This window comes from Mustela erminea, chromosome 10 (genome assembly GCF_009829155.1).
Source record: "Mustela erminea isolate mMusErm1 chromosome 10, mMusErm1.Pri, whole genome shotgun sequence".
Classification (NCBI taxonomy): domain Eukaryota; kingdom Metazoa; phylum Chordata; class Mammalia; order Carnivora; family Mustelidae; genus Mustela; species Mustela erminea.
The window spans coordinates 24920624-24939152 of NC_045623.1; the positions used below are offsets into that span (position 1 = coordinate 24920624).

At 41.6% G+C, this 18529-nt stretch overlaps 1 protein-coding gene across 1 annotated transcript in view; it reads left to right on the top strand.

The window, feature by feature from the left end:
* Window positions 1-5655: 5655 nt before the first annotated feature.
* FRRS1 (ferric chelate reductase 1) overlaps window positions 5656-18529 on the top strand; it is a 72975-nt gene continuing 60101 nt past the window's right edge. The window contains exons 1-3 of the mRNA XM_032302453.1: window positions 5656-5733; window positions 6039-6199; window positions 7402-7621. The gene's annotated coding sequence lies outside the window, so the exon portion shown is untranslated. The remainder of the gene's footprint in view (window positions 5734-6038; window positions 6200-7401; window positions 7622-18529) is intronic.

Consider the following 18529-nt stretch of genomic DNA (forward strand, 5'->3'; position numbering starts at 1 on the left):
GATCCCGAGGTCCTGGGATCCAGCCACGCGTTGGGCTCCCTGCTCAGTGGGAAGCCTGCTTCTGCCTCTGCCTCTGCCTACTGCTCCCTGTGCTTGTGCTCTCTCTTTCTGTGTCAAGTAAATAAATAAAATCTTAAAAAAAAAAAAAAAGAAAAGAAAGAAAGTTTGTAGGGTCAGTTTGAAACATGTGTTTCTCTGCCCCCCAAATATGCTGCATCATATTCAACAAACTTATCTTGAAATAATTCCAGCACCTCACCTGTTACCATTTTGTTCCCAAAGAGCTCCCTCCCGGAACTCTCTTTCCTCTACTCCCTTCAGGATGGATCACTGTCTAGGCTGCTGAGGGGGGTCATGGTCATGGGGAGGTCATGGGGATCTTCACCTGCCTAGTCTCGTGGAGGGTCTAAATTCAGCATGACAAGATATCAGGTGTAACAAGATATTAAGTGAGATTTTCCCCCCCTCTTGTCCCAGAATTATATAAAGTACACATGTGAGGAACAGAGACATTTAGCTTTCCACATTCCAAAGAGAAACACCAACTAAGCCTCATACCTGCTTTCCAGGGCTTGAAGGAAGACTGGAGGGGTAGAATTTTCTCAGAGACAATAATCCAGCTGAGATAATGGTACATTTGATTGAGCTCGTGACAGTAGAAGCAATGAGAAGGGGTCAAATTCTGGTTATATTTTGAAGGGAGAGTCAATTGGATTGGATGTGAGAAAGAGAGGAATTAAGCACGCCTTCACATTTTTAGACTACTGAAAATTGAAATTGAAAGTATGAAGTTGCTGTTAAATGAAGTGAGGGAAATGATGGGTGAAGCCGGTCTGGAGAGGAAGACTGTGAGTTTAGTTTCGGGCTTGTTGAATTTAAAATCTAAATTCGAAATCCAAGTGGGGATGTCGAAAGGCAGTTGGTATAGGTATAGGAATCTGGTGTTCAGTGTGGAGATCTGGGGGCACTGCTCTCATCTTGGGAGTCCTTAATTTTATAAATGGTGGTAAAACCCATGAGATTGGGTGTGAGCTCCACTGAGATGCAGGTAGAAAAGAGAAAAGGTTCATGATGTCAGCTCTAGGGGCACTCTGACATTGAGAGGTGGGGATTCAAAACAAAACAAAACAAAAGAAAACAAAACAGGAGAAGGGAACGGAGATGAAACAACCAGGGTAGAGTTCGGAGGAAACACAGGAGAGCACAGTATGCTGGATGAGAAGCAAAGGAAGGGTTTCTGGGAGGGGAGTGAGGGAGGTGCTCCCAGCAGGAGCACCTCCGCAATTCCGCAAGAACGGAGATACACCTGGTGACCCAATGAGCCCAGTTCGTGGGGCTGAGTATCTGATAGGTGGAGGAGGAGAGGAACGGAGGATGTCCGTAAGACAGCCTTTTCAAGGAGGTTTGCCCTAAGAAGGAGCAGAAAAAAGATGGTAGCTGGAGGAGGAGTGTGACAGTAGGACCCTCTTTCTGGTTTTTAACATCAGAGGAAGAACAGCATGTCTATTTACCATCCGTGGGACTCAGTGGAGAGGTAAAAACTGATGATTGTAGGAGAGAAAAGGGGGATGTATCAGTCTAGATTGGAGCAAAAAGCAGATGGTGTGCACAGATGGGTCATTTGAAGTCTTAAAAGGGATTATTTACGAGATGCCTGGGTGGCTCAGTGGGTTAAGCCTCTGCCTTAGGCTCAGGTCATGATTTCAGGGTCCTGAGATCCATCAAGCCCGGTAGGTATCCGGCTCTCTGCTCAGCAGGAAGCCTGCTTCCCACCACCCCCCACCCGCCGCCTGCCTACTTGTGATCTCTGTCAAATAAATAAATAAAATCTTTTAAAAAAAAGGGATTATTTACTATAAAAAATTATGGTCAGAGTATAAGGAAAGCAAAGGGATAGTGCAGTACCCTGGGGTAAGTTACAGATTGGTATTAATACCAACTGGGGAAGGGGAAAAGTTACTGAAATCCGGAAAAAGGGAGCTGTGGAGACAGACCTATTTGAACCTTTTGGTGGATGGACTTAGCCAGCTTATGGAGAGAGAGCCAGAAAAAGAAATGCCCCATCTCCACCTTCCTCCCTCCTGTACATTCCATATCCTTTCCTGGGCACCCCCTTCCTTCTCACTGGACAGAAAAGTCTGGAAGCTGGAGGGCAGGGGAACCTGTTGATTCAGAGTACACTGGCAGAGAGTAGGAAGAAAATGCATCTGAAGGGGCCAACAAAAAGTTCTGCACAGGAAGAATTACAGAATTGAAATGGTGACCTTGAGTGAGAGAAGAGGAACCTGGTGTACAAGTGGAGGGATTAGCCATAGCGTGGGACACCTGCCGTTCATGCCCAAGACGGGCGAGAAGGCAGAGGGCCAGGGTGCAAATGCTGGTAGGTTATGTGATGTGATGGTAGGAAGTGAAAATGTTTTCTGCTTTGATTCCTCCAGCTTTCCCAGGGAGATAAGAGGCAAGGTCATCAGCTTCAGCATGAAGTCTTTGTAGGTGTGTGGTATTAAAGCAGGTGGGGAACGCTTCTAGTTATCAGTTGATTTCTAGCTGGGAACTGCTTATACTTCTGCTCTTCCGCCATTTATTTTTATTTTTTATAAAAGACTTTATGAAAGAGAGAGAGAGAGAGCACGTGTGCGCACGCACATGTGCACAAGCATAGGTGGAGGTGGGGGAGAGAGACAGACTCCCTGCTGTAAGAAGCATGATCTGCAGCTTGATCCAAGGACCCTGAGATCATGACCTGAGCCACTCCATCCCACTCAGTCATTTCTGTTCAGTGCACAATACTTTAACCTGCAATGAATGCCACATACTTCTGGCTTTGTTTTCGAGTTGTTTCCTGTTGTTCTTGGACTCTGAACTTGATCATAAAACCATCTATGGCAAGAATAATTTCCTTTTTGTCATCCTCCCACGGTGATGAGTATGGACTTGTAACAATTGCTCATTGAATAGTTATTATACTCAGTTCCTAGTCAGAGCCTGCTGCAAATGTGTGGTTTCTAGGTTGACAGTGAGTTTAATATAATATTTGTTTTTTAGCTATGTAATCCAAGTGACATTGTGATGACCACTTGAAAGGAAAAAAAAGTCTTTTCCAATGGCATTTAAAAAAATTTAAATAAGAGATTTTAGCTAAATATGAACCAGGTGCATTTGCTCAACGAATTATAATTATTGCAGGAAAATAGTTGAAGTTTGTTACAGTCTTGTAAACCAGAGATTCTCAATCCTGGCTGTATTGGTTGTGAACCTGAAGGCATTAGAAATTGAGCATCTGGAACCAAACACAGGCAGCTTAAGAGACAGTTGACTGAGTATGGTTCCTCTTCTGGGTATGGCCTCCCTTCTTGCTAATTCCAGTGCAATTAGTCACCAAGTTCTGGTTCTAGGTCTAGACTTAATTCTCTGGGCATCTGACATTCAACCTGTCTCAAACCAAACCGTCATATTCTCCCTAACATGCCCCACTGTCTTCTCATGTTCTTACACTTTGAAATAATTCAGGATTCTGTCTCTCATCTGCACAATCGATCCATTCAATTCTGTCAGCTCAACCTCCAAAACACATTGTCATTCAGACCTCATCATTTGTCTCGCTATCATTCTATTCCAGTCCTCTTGATAAATATGAATCATAGATTTCATGTGTATGAATTATATTATATTTAACAGAAAACGTCTTAGAGCAATCATTTAAAACCATGAATTGTATTGTTTCCCTACTCACAAGCCTCCACTGGCTTTCCATCACACCCAGAGTAAAATCCGTAGCCCTTTCATTGGCCTGCGAGGCTGGGTTCTCCCTCTGACCTCACTGCCTCCCACTTCTTCCCTTTCTCATCTCCCTCCAATTTTCCTTGAAAACACTGAGAGTGTTCTTGCAGCTTTCTCATGCTGGAGTAAGCTTTTGTCCATATTTCTGTGGGGCTCACCTCTTCAGTTAACTGAAATCTTTGCTCACATTATTAACTCCTCAAATGATTACATGTGATTGTGGTTTGTGTGGGCATAAAACTGGCAGAGGACAATATTAGCATCATTCCTCCAAGATTAGCTAACTATTTGTCATCTCCGTGACTGTTTAGGTTTCATAAGGCACTTTCAACTTTCTACCTCTTCGGCTGTTTTTTTTTTTTTTTTTTTTTTTAATATTTTATTTATTTATTTAACAGACAGAGATCACAAGTAGGCAGAGAGAGAGAGAGAGGAGGAAGCGGGCTCCCCACTGAGCAGAGAGCCAGACCACACGGGGCTCAATCCCAGGACCCTGGGATCATGACCTGAGCCGAAAGCAGAGGCTTTAACCCACTGAGCCACCCAGGCGCCCCTTGGCTGTTCTTTTGACACAAAGAAATGTTATGTTACCTGGGGAAAAACCCCTAAAGATAGGTTTTTTTTTTTTTTTTTTTTTCAAAACCAAACTGCCCTGTGGGATATCTCAAGATCGAATAACTCTTAACAATGCCAGCTATTAGCCTCTCTGGGTGCGGACTGTTAGGATGTAGGACAATCAGAATGAGTCTTATTTAGGTTTTTTAATTTATACATATATTTAGGTAATAAAAATCCTCTGATAATAACACCGATTTGGAACAGCTATACAGTTATTTCTGTTTTGTTAGTGCCAGATCTATCTGCTCTTACTGGATAATGTTATGAATTTCTGTACAGTATGTGTGTAAATATATGAGTATGTTTGTGGCCATGTCTATACAGCTCTAATTCTTTCTCATTAATGTCTCTCATTTGTAGAAATAATATTCCCCATTTTATATGATACTTTTCTTTTCTGGGATTTCTCAATAGTGTCAGTTCTGAGCTAGACTGGCTTTACATCAGACCAACTATGATACTTTTAATTAATGTCGTGCAGACTCGTTGGGCTGTTAGTACTTAAGAAGAGAAGTCTTTATAAGTGTGTATCTCAGGACACCCTATTCCTTCTCCCTGAGACCCTTACCACTGTTCTAGGAACTGTGGGAAGAATACAATGAACTGTGTGGATCCTTCCTCTTCAGGGCTAGTGCTTTATGCATAGTGCTTTGAGGGTGGGTGGATAGAAAGATACCAGTTACCTCCCTCTCCTTCCAATGATCAGACAGAAAGGAAACCACGGGTTGTCACTGAGAGAGAGAAATGTGCTTCTCTGTACTCCCAGGTGCTGAGAATATTTCCAATGTCCTAGCATCTACTGCCACCATGTGGGTATTTATAATTACTGCATTTAAACTTGAGTGTTGCCCTGTTTAAGGCTGGTCCTAAGCTGAAATATACAGAATTTAAGTTCTAGTGTCCTTTGGCCTCAGACTGACTCCTGAGTCCCCTCTAGCTTCCCTGTACTCTCAGACTCATGATGAGTTTCCATTATTACTTTTCTCTTCCCTTATGCGGCACTCTGTTAAAGCAGTGCTAGTCAGGCTGCTGATACTCTGAGGACTTCTAATTTTTGATACTCCAGTTTCAGACAGAGAGACCCCAAGATTGTCCCCAGTGAGCTCTGTTTCCTGATATTCATGCCTGTGTATCCCTTTCATCTTGAGTGTGCATGGGCCCCATGACAGAAGTGATGGGACTGGTCCTTCCACAATGACATTACATGGCATTGCAACTTCTGTATTGCTAGCAGACTCTAGAGTGCCTTCTGAGCTCGCATGCATGAAGCAAGACGCCATGTTGGGGGGGGTACTCAGTGAAAATGGACTCGAGACCACTACTGGCTGTCAGCAGGTAAGAGCTGGAGGCTCCAATCCCACAGGACATAGCCAGTTGAATCCTGCCAAGGACCACATGAACCTGGGAGCAGATGTCTCGTGGGTGGAGCTTTTGGATGAGATGCTAGCCCTGGGTGACACCTTGGTCGCAGCTTGAGGGGAGATCCTGAAGCAGAGGACAAGGTTAAGCTGTGCCCAGATTCTATGTGATAATAAATGTTTGTTGTTTTTAGTTCCTAAATGTGGGGCTATTTGTTCTGCAGCAGTAGCTAATAAATACACAGTTCTTTGGTTTTACTTATGTGACTCCCCTCTTCACAGGACTGCAGTATAGGTCTTTAGAGACCATTCTTGGAAATAAATGGAACTGACAAACACCAAGCTGTGGTATAATTGTCCGTCCCCTCCTACCAAGGTGCTGTTACTGAGTCAGCTTGTGCCTGATTCCTTGTGCCACATTCCTTGTGCCTGAAAACTTTAAGGTAAGTTTTCATTCAGAAAATACCTCGGTGATTCATACAGAGAGAGTGCTGTTGGGAGTGCATATGCAATTCCCCAAATAATCCTGGGTGGGCTTAAATCCAGCCATGGGCACAACTTAGCCAAAATCTAAAATACATACCTTGTCGGATAATTTATCCCCTTCCAGGTGCAGCTACAGTGATTATGACTGATATTAAACTTTATTCTTAGCTTTAAAAAATGCTCAGGGCTTAGCCATGAAACACTCAACTAAGAGGATGAAACACTTGTCAGAGAGTGCTGAAGGGCAAGGTTGGGGACAGGGAGTGACTCCCTTTATCACAGACCATCAACTTGATCCTGGAATACAACCAGGACTTTTTTTTATAATGACACAGAATTTCATGTACATTATGGGGGGAGGCAGTTATGTTTTGTCACTGACATGCTTCTGATGAACCAGTCTGAAAGATGTAAAGGACGTTCACCTGTAGTAACTGGTAATTTATTAGCCTAAGCTGCTCCTCGAGATCAGTATCTCCTTTTCTCATAAAACATAGTTTTGTGGGGGCGGGGCTTGCCATCAGGATCTGCAGTTTCTAGAATTTAATTTATTCTTTGTGAAAACCAGTGCAGCATTTACTGCTGTACTCTGTACCTGGTACAGAGGCTTAAATACGTTTAAACTCAAAAAGTGCCCATAAATTATCTTTTTGGCATAACTGAAGTGAGCTTGGTTGTCAGGCACGCTCACTTTCAGCCAAAGGGCGGGGTTGTCAGCAATCCCTCTTGCTCAGCTGTAGACACCAAGAGTTAAAACCAAAAACAGATAAGACCCCATCCCCCTTAACTCATGCTCTAACTGAAACCCATTGTTCTTATTTCTTATGGCACTTTCTTGAGGCATAGATGAAGATGTTTTGCAATGACTGGAACATTCCAACAGCCAGACCAGAAAAGCCCTGAAAGCAAGAGAATGCCTAGAACACCACCTATATCTATCCGTTCCTCTGCCCACGATTACATGCTGAACACACATCATCCCTCACCTATGATTGTGTACCCTCTGCCTGCGCTCTTGCCTGTACCCCACCCCAGCCTCACCCTATGAAACTCTAGGTGTCCATCTGGTGGGTGGAGAGGTCAGTTGTTGAGCTTTGAGCCTGTCACTTGCCTGGGCTGCCAGCACCTGAAATAAATTTCTCCATTTCTCTTTTCCAAGCCCTCATCTCTTGAATTACTGGCTTCTCTTGCAACAAATTTATCTGAATTTGCTCAGCAACAGTTGACAAACCCAGCCAGGAGCTATGTTTTCCATTTGCCCAGAGAACCTTCTGGATTTCCTGGAACGGAGCCATTGGCCAGGGTAGTGCGCCGGGAGTCACACATCGGTTTCCCGAGTCAGCAGCTGGGATGGATCCGTCAGCAATGGAAAAGAGGAGGTTGGTAGTTCTGGACAGTTCCGGGGGCAGACTTGATGGGTCTGTAAACTGATCCTCTTGCTGAGTGACTTCTGTTCAAAGCAGAGTACACTCCAATATCCAGCCCCGCGCTAGATTCTTCCTGAACATAAGCTTGCTCATGCTGTGTCCTCTGATAGATGAGTCTTTATTTGCCCCCTCTCACTGCTATCCCTGGTCTAGGCATCTCGAAACAAAACAATCTCCATTGTCCAAAAAAGTGTAGAAAACTTAGGCCAGAGGCAATATTTAAATTTAGAGGAGGTGTCATGATGATTCCAAAGGATTATTTTGGTGCAGTAGAGAGAAAGGCACAGACAAAAGCAGATGCACAAACTGGGCCAACATAACAGACACAGAGATGGGTACAGGTGCATTATTTATGGAAACATATATGCCTGGTGTAGGAGTATGACAATGCCGATCTCATCTTGTTCATGTTTGGTCCATGCCTTCTCTTGGGACTACATATTCTGGGCCCTTTGGAGATTAATACACATAACTACTTTAGAAATGCCTGCCAAGGCTGGGATTGAGGGAGGCTTATTGTGGCCTCCTGTGAATTTGTTAGAGATAACGTAGTCTTTTCCCTTCCTGATGCACAAGTGGTACCATGAGATCTAATGAAAGGTTAGCTGCTAGTTAGGTGCATAGGAGCCCTTTGAGGTGTGTGTGAACCCTTTGATTTCATGAGAGTGCCCCTCCCCAAATGTCCCCTTGCTCTATATAATTTGTGGACTGATGTCTGGACTTTGCGGAGAGTAACTATGCAGCTGCCCTGAATCATCCTCCACCCAATCCCCTCCACTGTTAGTTGCCCTGAATAAAACTGTGGAGGCCACCTGCTTCCTGTTCCAGTCTCAAAGAGCCTTTTCAGTTTGGGGGATGCTTTACTGTCTCTCCCCCACCTTCCAATACCTGGGACACTCAAAACGGAGTCCCCCTCTTGGTGGGTGTCCAGCCAAAAGACATAACCGAGCCAAAGCATTGGGAAAGGAAGAATCTTACAAGTAAAGGAGGACACCAGGGATGGGGGATAGTTCCCAAGGCAGTGTTTCCTCAAACAGCAAAACCCGGGAAGTTTGAAGTTAAGGATGCATGTATATTCATGAAGGTGGGCGTGTTCAATGGGGGAATTCAGCACGGGATTGGGGCAAAAGCCATCTTACGGTGGACTTAAGAGTCCAAGTCTTAGTTGATTGAAATCACAAGGGCTGGCAAGGGTTGACATTATCAGTCCTCTGGCTCCAGCTGGTCCAGTATCTGAGTTTAAATCCTGCAAAGGTAAATCAAGAATATGTGTCAGGTCAGTTTTTACTTTTGAACCAGCTTTGCGAGTTTTATTGCTGATTTTTTGTTCCTGAGCTGATAGTAGCTGTTCATTGTTGCAATCTTATGTTCCTTTAAAATCATTGTCTACTGGGTTCTATTTTGCAATTTCAACATATCCCAGGAAGTTCTGCAAGAAAAATGTGCTTGGTCAAATAGTGCTGGGCAGCCATAGATCACAAGATGGCTGGGAGCCTACGGTGACTTTTCTTCTTTTTCAAGATTTTTTAATTTATTGGAGAGAGCACAAGAGAGGGTGCATGAGCAGCGCGAGGGTCAGAGAGGGAAGCAGGCTCTTCGCTGAGCAGTGAGCCCAATGTGGGGCTCAATCCCAGGACTCTGGGATCATGACCTGTGTTAAAGGCAGATGCTTAACTGACTGAGCCACCCAGGTGACCCTAAAATGAAATTTCTTATGTCAAGAAAGCTAAGTCTTATCTTTCTTTCTCCAAGGACTATCAGGGAACTTTCTTCTTCAAGTTTAACAAACAGTTAAAACCCAAAATAGACAAAACCACTTAACTCACACTCTAACTAAAGCCCATTGTTCTTTTTTCGTTGTTGTTGTTGTAATTTTTTAAAAAGATTTTATTTATTTATTTAACAGACAGAGATCACAAGCAGAGAGAGAGGAAGGGAAGCAGGCTCCCTGCTGAGCAGAGGGCCCAATGCGGGGCTCGATCCCAGGACCCTGGGGTCATGACCTGAGCCGAAGGCAGAGGCTTTAACCCAGTGAGCCACCCAGGCGCCACCAAAGCCCATTATTCTTATTGCTTATGGCACTTTCTTGATGCATTGATGAAGATGTTTGGCAAAGGCTAGAAAATTCCAATTGCCAAGCCAGAAAAGGCCAGATAGCAACAGAATGGTTAGAAGAGGTCTCATTCTCTGCTAAATACGTACCAACCCCCACCCATGATCACACACCCTCTGCCTACTCTCTTGCACGTACCCACCCCAACCTCTCCCTGTAAGACTCTAGGTATCCATCTTGCGGGTACAGAGATTCAGTTGCTAAGGCTTGAAACTGCCACCTTCCCTTGCTATCAGCGCCCAAAATAAATTTCTTCCTTTCTCTTTTCCAAACCCTGATCTCTTGAGTTACTGGCTGCTCTTGTGATGAGTTTATCTGAGTCCGTTCAGCAGGTGTGTTGGCAAACTCAGGAACTATTCTTTTGATTTGTCCCCCCTCCTGGGGAATCCCCATGATGGAGCAGGTGGTCATAGCAAGTGTGCCTGGACTTACCTTTCATTTCCTGAGTGAGTGGCTAGGATAGATCGGCTGTAATAGATCTGTTGGTAACGGGACCCCTAATTCTTTCGGCTTACAATAGCGAGCTGGAAGTTGGGTCAGTTTTTAGAGCACTAAGACAAGAGGTACAAAGACTAGACCTATCAGAAGACCCAGCATGTGCAAATTTATGTGCGGGAGTAGTTGGGCTTAAGGGTTGGAAATTGGAGGAAGTGTATAGATTATTTATTAATTAGTCATTTTATTAATCAATTAATTAAACAACCTTTTTGTTTTAGTTGTTTGCTAAGCAGAGGAGTCATAAGGTCTAGTAAGATATAGATCAAGCCCACAGTGATTTTATAGTTTCCTATGGAAAAAAGGTGAGCATAATAAGTTAACTGAAGGTAAAAAAAATAAGTTAACTGAAGGGAAAGTAGGAGGGCAGGAAGGAGGTGGTTAGAGGAAAATGAGGGGGGCCGGTGTTTGGAGGTTGGGTAAATGGGTGAAGGGGATGTTGGGGAGAAAAAATTTTTCTCTGTACTTCAAAGTTTTTTTAACTGGTCTAGGAATTAAATTGACAGGAGACACATTAACAGGAGAAGGTCAAATTTCTCCATTATTAGGTGGGACTCCACAAGAATATGAGGCCCAAAGGCAGTCAGGTACTTGAAGCTTATGTGCCATCCAGAACTAAGGAGAGAGGGGTGGGGGTAGGGGACCTCAAATGGAAAAAAAAACAATTCACAGGAAGATGAAAATGAATAAATGTGTGACAAACAAATGTCTGCTGGGCCTACAAAACCAATGGGATACACAGAGGAATTTTAACAAACGGACTTTGCTAGGTTCCTTGCAGTCGGCCACACCAAGTTTGCAACATACTGTATCTATCTATGATGATAGTTCCTTTCCTAGAACAGTTCTAACTAAATTTTTTCAGGCAGTGATAGGGAAGTACAAAGGTTCTTCCTGATCCTTTTGTTTCTTGTGAAAAAAATCAGTTAAAAAATAATCCATATGCTGGGTTGCCTGGGTGGCTCAGTCAGTTAGGTATCTGCCTTCAGCTCAGGTCATGATCTCTGGGTCCTGGGATAGAGCCCCGTGTTGGGCTCCTTGCTCAACAGGGAGTCTGCCTCTCCCCCTGCTCATGTGCTTTCTCTCTGTCTCAAATAAATAAAATAAAATCTTAAAAAAAAAAATCCACATGCCAAAAAGATATATTTTGGGGTGGCAAATTCTGCTCCCCTAGGGGTCAAAAGGTACAAACTTTATAAATAATAAATGTCATTGGGATATAATGTGTAGCATGGTGACTACAGCTAATTTGGAGATTGCTAAGGGAGATCTTAAAAGTTCTCCTTACAAGAAAATAAATTCTATAACTTTGTGTGGTAATAGATGTTAATTAGACTGATTGTGCTGATCCTTTCACACTACATACAAATATCAGATTATGTTGTATAGCTGAAATTTACATGTTTTATATCAGTTACATCTCAGAAAAAAGTAATAATAGCATTGTTACTCAACAGAGAGTTTTTATTTTATTATAAATTTATTTTATTTAAATTCAATTAATTAACATACAGTGTATTATTAGTTTCAGAGGTAGAGGTCAGTGATTCATCAGTTATATATAACACCCAGTTCTCATTACATCATGTGCCCTTCTTAATGCCCATCACCCAGTGACCCCATCCTCCTACCCTCCTCCCCTCCAGCAACCCTCAGTTTGTTTCCTATAGTTAAGGGTCTTTTATGGATTGTCCCTCTTTTTGATTTTGTCTTATTATATTGTTCCCTCCCTTCCTCTATGATCCTCTGTTTTGTTTCTTAAATTCTACATATGAGTGAAATCATATGATAATTGTCTTTCTCTGATTGACTTATTTCACTTAGCATGATACTCTCTAGTTCTATCCATGTCATTGCAAATGGAAGATTTCATTTTTTTGGTGACTGAGTACTATTCCATTGTGTATGTACACACACACCCCACACACCCCACATCCTTTTTAAAAAAAATTTTAATTTATTCATTTGAAAGAGAGAGAGAGTGCACAGGAAAGCATGATCAGTAGAGAGGGTCAGAAGGAGAAGAAGAAGCACCCCCCCCCCCAATGAGCAGGGATACCACCACCCCTCTCCCTCCCCCACCCTGGATGCAGGGCTCAATCCCAGGACCTCAGGATCATGACCTGAGCCAAAGGCAGATGCTTAACTGACCAAGCCACCCAGGTGCCCCCAAACCACCTTTATCCATTAATCTGTTGATGGATATTTGTGCTCTTTCCATAGTTTGGCTACTGTAGACATTGCTCTTATAAATATTGGGGTGCAGGTGCCCCTTCAGATCACTAGATTTGTATCTTTGGGGTAAATAACTAGTAGTGCAATTGCTGGGTCATAAGGTAACTCCATTTTCAACTTTCTGAGGAACCTCCATAGTGTTTTCCAAAGTGGCTGCTCCAGCTTGCATTCCCACCAACAGTGTAGGAGGGTCCCCCTTTCTCTGCATCCTTGCCAACATCTGTCATTTCCTGACCGTTTAATTTTAGCCATCTGTCAGGTGTGAAGTGGTATCTCATTGTGGTTTTAAATTCTATTTCCAGAGTGATGTTGAACATTTTTTCATGTTTATGTTGGCCATTTATTTCCCTGTCTTCTTTGGAGAAATGTCTGTTCATGTCTTCTGCCCATTTCTTGATTGGGTTATTTTTTCTTTGGGTATTGAGTTTGGTAAATTCTTTACAGATTTTGGATACTGGCACTTTATCTGATAAGACACTTGCAAATATCTTCTCCCATTCACCCAACAGGTTGTCTTTAGGTTTTGCCTACTGTTCCCTTTGCTGTGCAAAGGTCTTTATCTTGATGAAGTCTCAATAGTTCCTTTTTGCCTTTGTTTCCCTTGCCTTTAGAGATGGTTCTAGCAAGAAGTTGCTGCAGCTGTCCAAGGTCAGAGAGGTTGCTGCCTGTGTTCTCTGCTAGGATTTTGGTGGATTCCTGTCTCACATTTAAGTGTTTCATCCATTTTGACTTTATTTTTGTCTATGGTGTAAGGAAAAAGTCCAGTTTCATTCTTTTGCATGTAGTTGTCCAGTTTTCCCAGGACCATTTGTTGAAGAGATTGTCTTTTCTCCATTGGATATTGTTTTCCTGCTTTGTCAAAGGTTAGTTGACCACAGAGTTGAAGGTCCATTTCTGGGTTCTCTGTTCTATTCCATTGATCTCTTTGTCTGTTTTTAATGCCAGTACCATAGTGTCTTGATTTTCACAGGTTTGTAATAGAGCTTGTAGTCCAGAACTGTGATGTCATTGCTTTGGGTTTTTTTCCAACCTTCATTTGGCTACTCAGGGTCCTTTTTGATTCCATACAATTTTTTTTTAAAGATTTTATTTATTTATTTGACAGATAGAGATTACAAGTAGGCAGAGAGGGAGAGAGAAGAGGAAGCAGGCTTCCTGCTGAGCAGAGAGCTCGACGTGGGGCTTGAACCCAGGACTCTGGGATCATGACCCAAGCCAAAGGCAGAGACTTTAACCCACTGAGCCACCCAAGTGCCACTCCATGCAAATTTTAGGGTTATTTGTTCCAGCTCTGTGAAAAATGTTGATGGTATTTTGATAGGGATTACACTGAATGTATAGATTCTTCCAGGTAGCAGAGACATTTTTACAATATTTGCTCTTCCAATCCACTCAATAGAAATTTTTGAGTTCAAGTATTTTTACTTAATTTTTTCCTTTGTGTTGCCTCACTTTATTTGTTTTTTAAAAATTTATTTATTTGAGAGAGAGTGGGGAAATGAGCAGGAGGGGCAGAGGAGAAGGAGAGAGAATCCCAGTGGACTCCACACTGAGTGTGGAGCCCAGTGTGGGGCTTGATCTCAGGACCCTGAGATCACAACCTGAGCTGAAACCGAAAGTCGAATGCCCAAGTCCTTTGTGTTGTCTTATTGAGTTTGATTTCAACTTGATATTGGCAGAGGAAAATAAGTACAAAAACAAAGAATAGGTAACTTTGGCTAAGAGAAATATCTGTCTTTATAATTAAACTGTTTTACCAAAGCTAAAAATATGTAAAGATGTTCTTTATAGAGCTTAAAATCTGAGGAGAGGCATTTAGGTTATAGGTTAACTATAGGTTAACTAGAATAGTTATCAACCGAACTATTAGGTTGAAACTTTATTTCCAACTAACTGTGAGACTTCAGGTCAGTCATATAACTTCCCGAATCTTTATAACTTTCCTGATCTTTAAAGTAGATGTGTATGGGGAGAAAGAAAAATAAGAAAAGAAAATGAAGGGAACACAGAAGAAACATGTGGTGGGACAGTCCAGAGACATGAACCTGCCTGAAACATCTGGATCACTGCAAAGCATTTTCAGTGGTAGGAGCTGGAGGGGCAAGCAGCAATCATATTCTCAAGGGCTTTGAGTGATGTATGTAGAGGTGGAAAAATAATTTTCCCTCTACCATGTAAGGGTTAAGGACGGGCTGTCCCAAGATGGGATACTTTGGCATGAAGATTATTTTGAGTTAAAAAGCAACCAAACCCAGTAGATTCAGGAAAAGCTCTCTACCTCCCCCTAAACTGCCTAAAAATAGTATAGATAATTTGCTTTAGGAAATTTATCACCATAGATAACTTCATTATAATATGAACTAGGTACAGTAGGCAGGGAGGAACCTAGCTAGTTCTTTGATCAAAGTCCTCCATGTCCCATTGTTACTGAGTGGTGCAGCAAACCATTGTTTACCAAATATTTATTCTTTTTCATCTTTTTTTGAATTACATTCCTTCTTTTTGAAGTTCCCAGACCCCTATGCCCTTCTCCATAGTTCAGGATGACATATATATCTAATTCTGCCTGTTTTTGAAATGTCCACATCTGTGTGGATTTCTTGTATGGAAGAAATTAAGTTTGCTTTTCTCCCATTATTCTGTCCTATCTATGTCAAGTTGATTTTTTTGTCCAGCTAGAAGGGTCTTGAAATGGACAGGAAATTCTTGCTCTCCAACACCTGGTGTGGTTGGTGGCAAGATACTTTTAACTTGTTGGATGTCATTCACCCCAGACACTGCTGTAGCTGAGAGATACATGGCAAATAGTTGGCAGAAGGTAAGATTTCTTACCATGTCAGTTTCTGGGAATTGCTGTCTGTGGAATCTGAAGGAGAGAGGTGGTATCTTCTTTCTCTCTTTCTAAATTTAGATTAGCAGGAGAAAATGCTTTTGGAATCAGTTCCTTGGTCTCAGTGATTCTTTGTTTGAAATTAGTAGAGTATTCTCGTTTTTGATCCATTTCCTCCTAGGGATGGTCTTTGTATCTCTTCGTGTCTTTTATGTCTTATGTCATAAAAAGGACAGAACTCGGGCACAGCCTTATAATCCTGCTGTTGGAGCTGACCCCACAGACTGGTAAATTCACAGTTCTCATCAGACCAGAGTCTGCTTAGAAAAACTTTGCTGTGGCTTACAGTTTGTTGCTGAGGGACAACTTGGGAGCCAAAGCTGCAAAATTGGTGGGCATAGATTGAACACTTAATAGCTGTTAGAACACTTGCCACCGCAAGAAGACTCCCCTGTTAGGATAAGTTGGTCATGGGTTAGATGGGCTGGGACTCCCATGGGTTGGGAATGGGTTAGATTGACACCTGCCAAACTCACGAAACCTTCCTTGCAAAGAGGAACACTGTAAAACAACACACAACCCTATGACACATCCCTCTGAAGTATGAGTTTGGCTCCAAGAGACCAAAGACTTAACTAAAGTTGTTAAAGTGCATCTATTTTTCCTTTGGTCTTGTTCTGTGTCCTAAGGGCTTGGCTTTGTGACTAGTGAGAATATCCTCTTTGGTCTCTACCATCTGGAGCATGTATTTACTGGGTTGTCCTGTGGTGGCCACTTGCATAGACTGGGGATCTGAGTTTCTTTCTCTCTTCAGTTGTGCCATCTCACAGGAGTGTTTGCCACGAGAGATTCTAGCCCAGAGGGGCCTTTGTTGTCTGAATGTTTGTTGCTTTTTAGTGCTGGAAAGTCTCATTCCAGAAACTTCTGCCCAGTGTCAGAGGTCAGGGGGTCTGTGACTGGAGGGGTCTCAGGATTTCATGGGAGACTGGAGGAGACACCGTTTTCACCAGGCATCCTCACTTATTGTACAGCAAAGGGCTTTTGCTTACTTAGATTAATTTTGGGAATAAACTTTTGGATCACGGGGACTACATCTTCTCTGCTCTCTCTGAATGCCTTTGCATCTTTGGTTAAGCCATTAAAAGTCTGATTGGTTTGAGTTGCTATTAATAGATCCTACTCATCGATGACTAAGTGATGGATCCTTTAAATTGGTTATGTTTTTAAAGAATTACATATTTTATGGAGAGCTTTCAATTGTCTTATTAGTATAATAGCTAGCCTCAGGGACTCCCTTGACAAATGAAAAGAACAATAAAAATCAGACTTAAGATATAAATATAAATGTCTGCATCTAATGTAAATTCCTCTTCTTAAAATCCAGCCTTATCTACCAGTTTTAACTTTTCTTCCCCTACAAGATTTACAGGGGGCACTCCAGCCTAATCTCTATGTTTGAAGAATACAGGTTGTTCATATAGATGTTGGACGCCAGGAAATGAATTTAACAAAATCATCTGAGACTGGCATTAAGGCTCACTTTACTCCTATCTTCCAGGGCTCTGTGATCAGGCTCTGTCAGGCTCAGGCATTCCTATGCAATGTCCTTTGCTGGTGTATTGTAGATCCCCCACTGTATCTCCTGGAGAGTAACAGGTCTTTTAAATTATAAGGCCTTTTACCTCTACTTTCAAAAGATCTTACCAAATTTAGAGAGCAATGCAAAAGATTATTTGACTGTATTCACAACTTTCCCTTCATAGAGGAAAAAGATGACCAAAATTTCTTTTAGGACTTCCTATAAATGATCTGCAAAAGGCTAATATTCAGGGGCTAATAGAAACCAAGGTTAAAATAGTGCACCCAGAACAAAGGCTTTTGTTAAAATACTTTACACAGATTTTACAAAGATAAATCTTTTGATTCCCACTTTAGTTAAAAACTCTCTCATACACAAAAGAAGAGTGAATTTAGTTTAAAAAGGAACAGGGCCAATTCCTTCATATTACGGCTGTAGTTCCAGTTATTTGGGGAATTAGAAACAACTGTTTTTGCCTTACAAAGTTCTACAAAGTTCTGCAAAGTTCTACAATGCAGCTCTAGAAACAAGTCAAAGCCCATCTATTTTTACCAATCCCCAAACCTTGCCTGTTCTTCTCAAAATGTTTGTGGATATTATAAAAGATCATGATATTGGAATAAAATTGTCCTATACTTGCAAAAAAAGAAAGATTTTACATTATTCTTCTATCCCTTGAAATTATAAATCTTATCTTGTCTTTAAAATGTAAGCATAGTCCATAATCTCCTGAAAGTGAAGGGGGAAAATAAAGGAGATGGGGGTGGTGGCGGGGGGAAGGGGTGGGGTGGAGAAACCTTCTAAAAATACAAATTGCCCAGACTCTAGCATCTCCAAAAGACAGACATGCTCTAAATATCCACCTTGGAGAAAACTTAGACACTCCATCTGTGCTTTTATCATGTAAATGTTCTACCCTAGCTTCGCTAGTACCTAAGAGCCATTCTTTCAAACCCAAATTTTAGGGAGAACTGTTTCGTTGAGGGGGAAAAAAAGTGTCTTTGGAAATTGGACCTTTACTGCCCTCTCCACAAATATTAGTAAAACTAGTATAAGATTTTGGTTGCATCTTGTTTGTGTATTTGTATGTGTGTCCAGATATGTTGTAGATGTGAAAAATTTTCTCTACATCTGGCATTGCTAAAATTAATTTGTAAAAGAGTTCTGCTTGATTAAAGACAAGCACTTGTAAGAATTTGGTATTCTAAAACTAACCTAAATGTTTTCCAAGTTCCCATGATCAAGGGAAAATATTCAGTATTGAAGCTAATTTAAGGTTGTTGGTTTAATTGAAAGAGATATGTCTTTATAGTTATCAGCATTAAATATAAAACTTTTATTCTGCTTATATTATAAAAGTCAAATAAGTTTATGTTATTTCTGTTGTAAAATTTGTCAGAAAGAAAGAATAATGATTGACATTGTCTAATGTCTCATGAAGTTTTATGGGTAGTCTAAATAAACATTATTGTAAATAAAATAGACATTTAATAAGATAAAAAGATTTGTAGGCAAAACTTTTTTTTTTTTTTTTTTTGAGTAGGCAAACCTTTAAATGGTTCCCAAAATCTTTGGTAACCTGACACTTTAAAGTTGTGCTGACGTAAG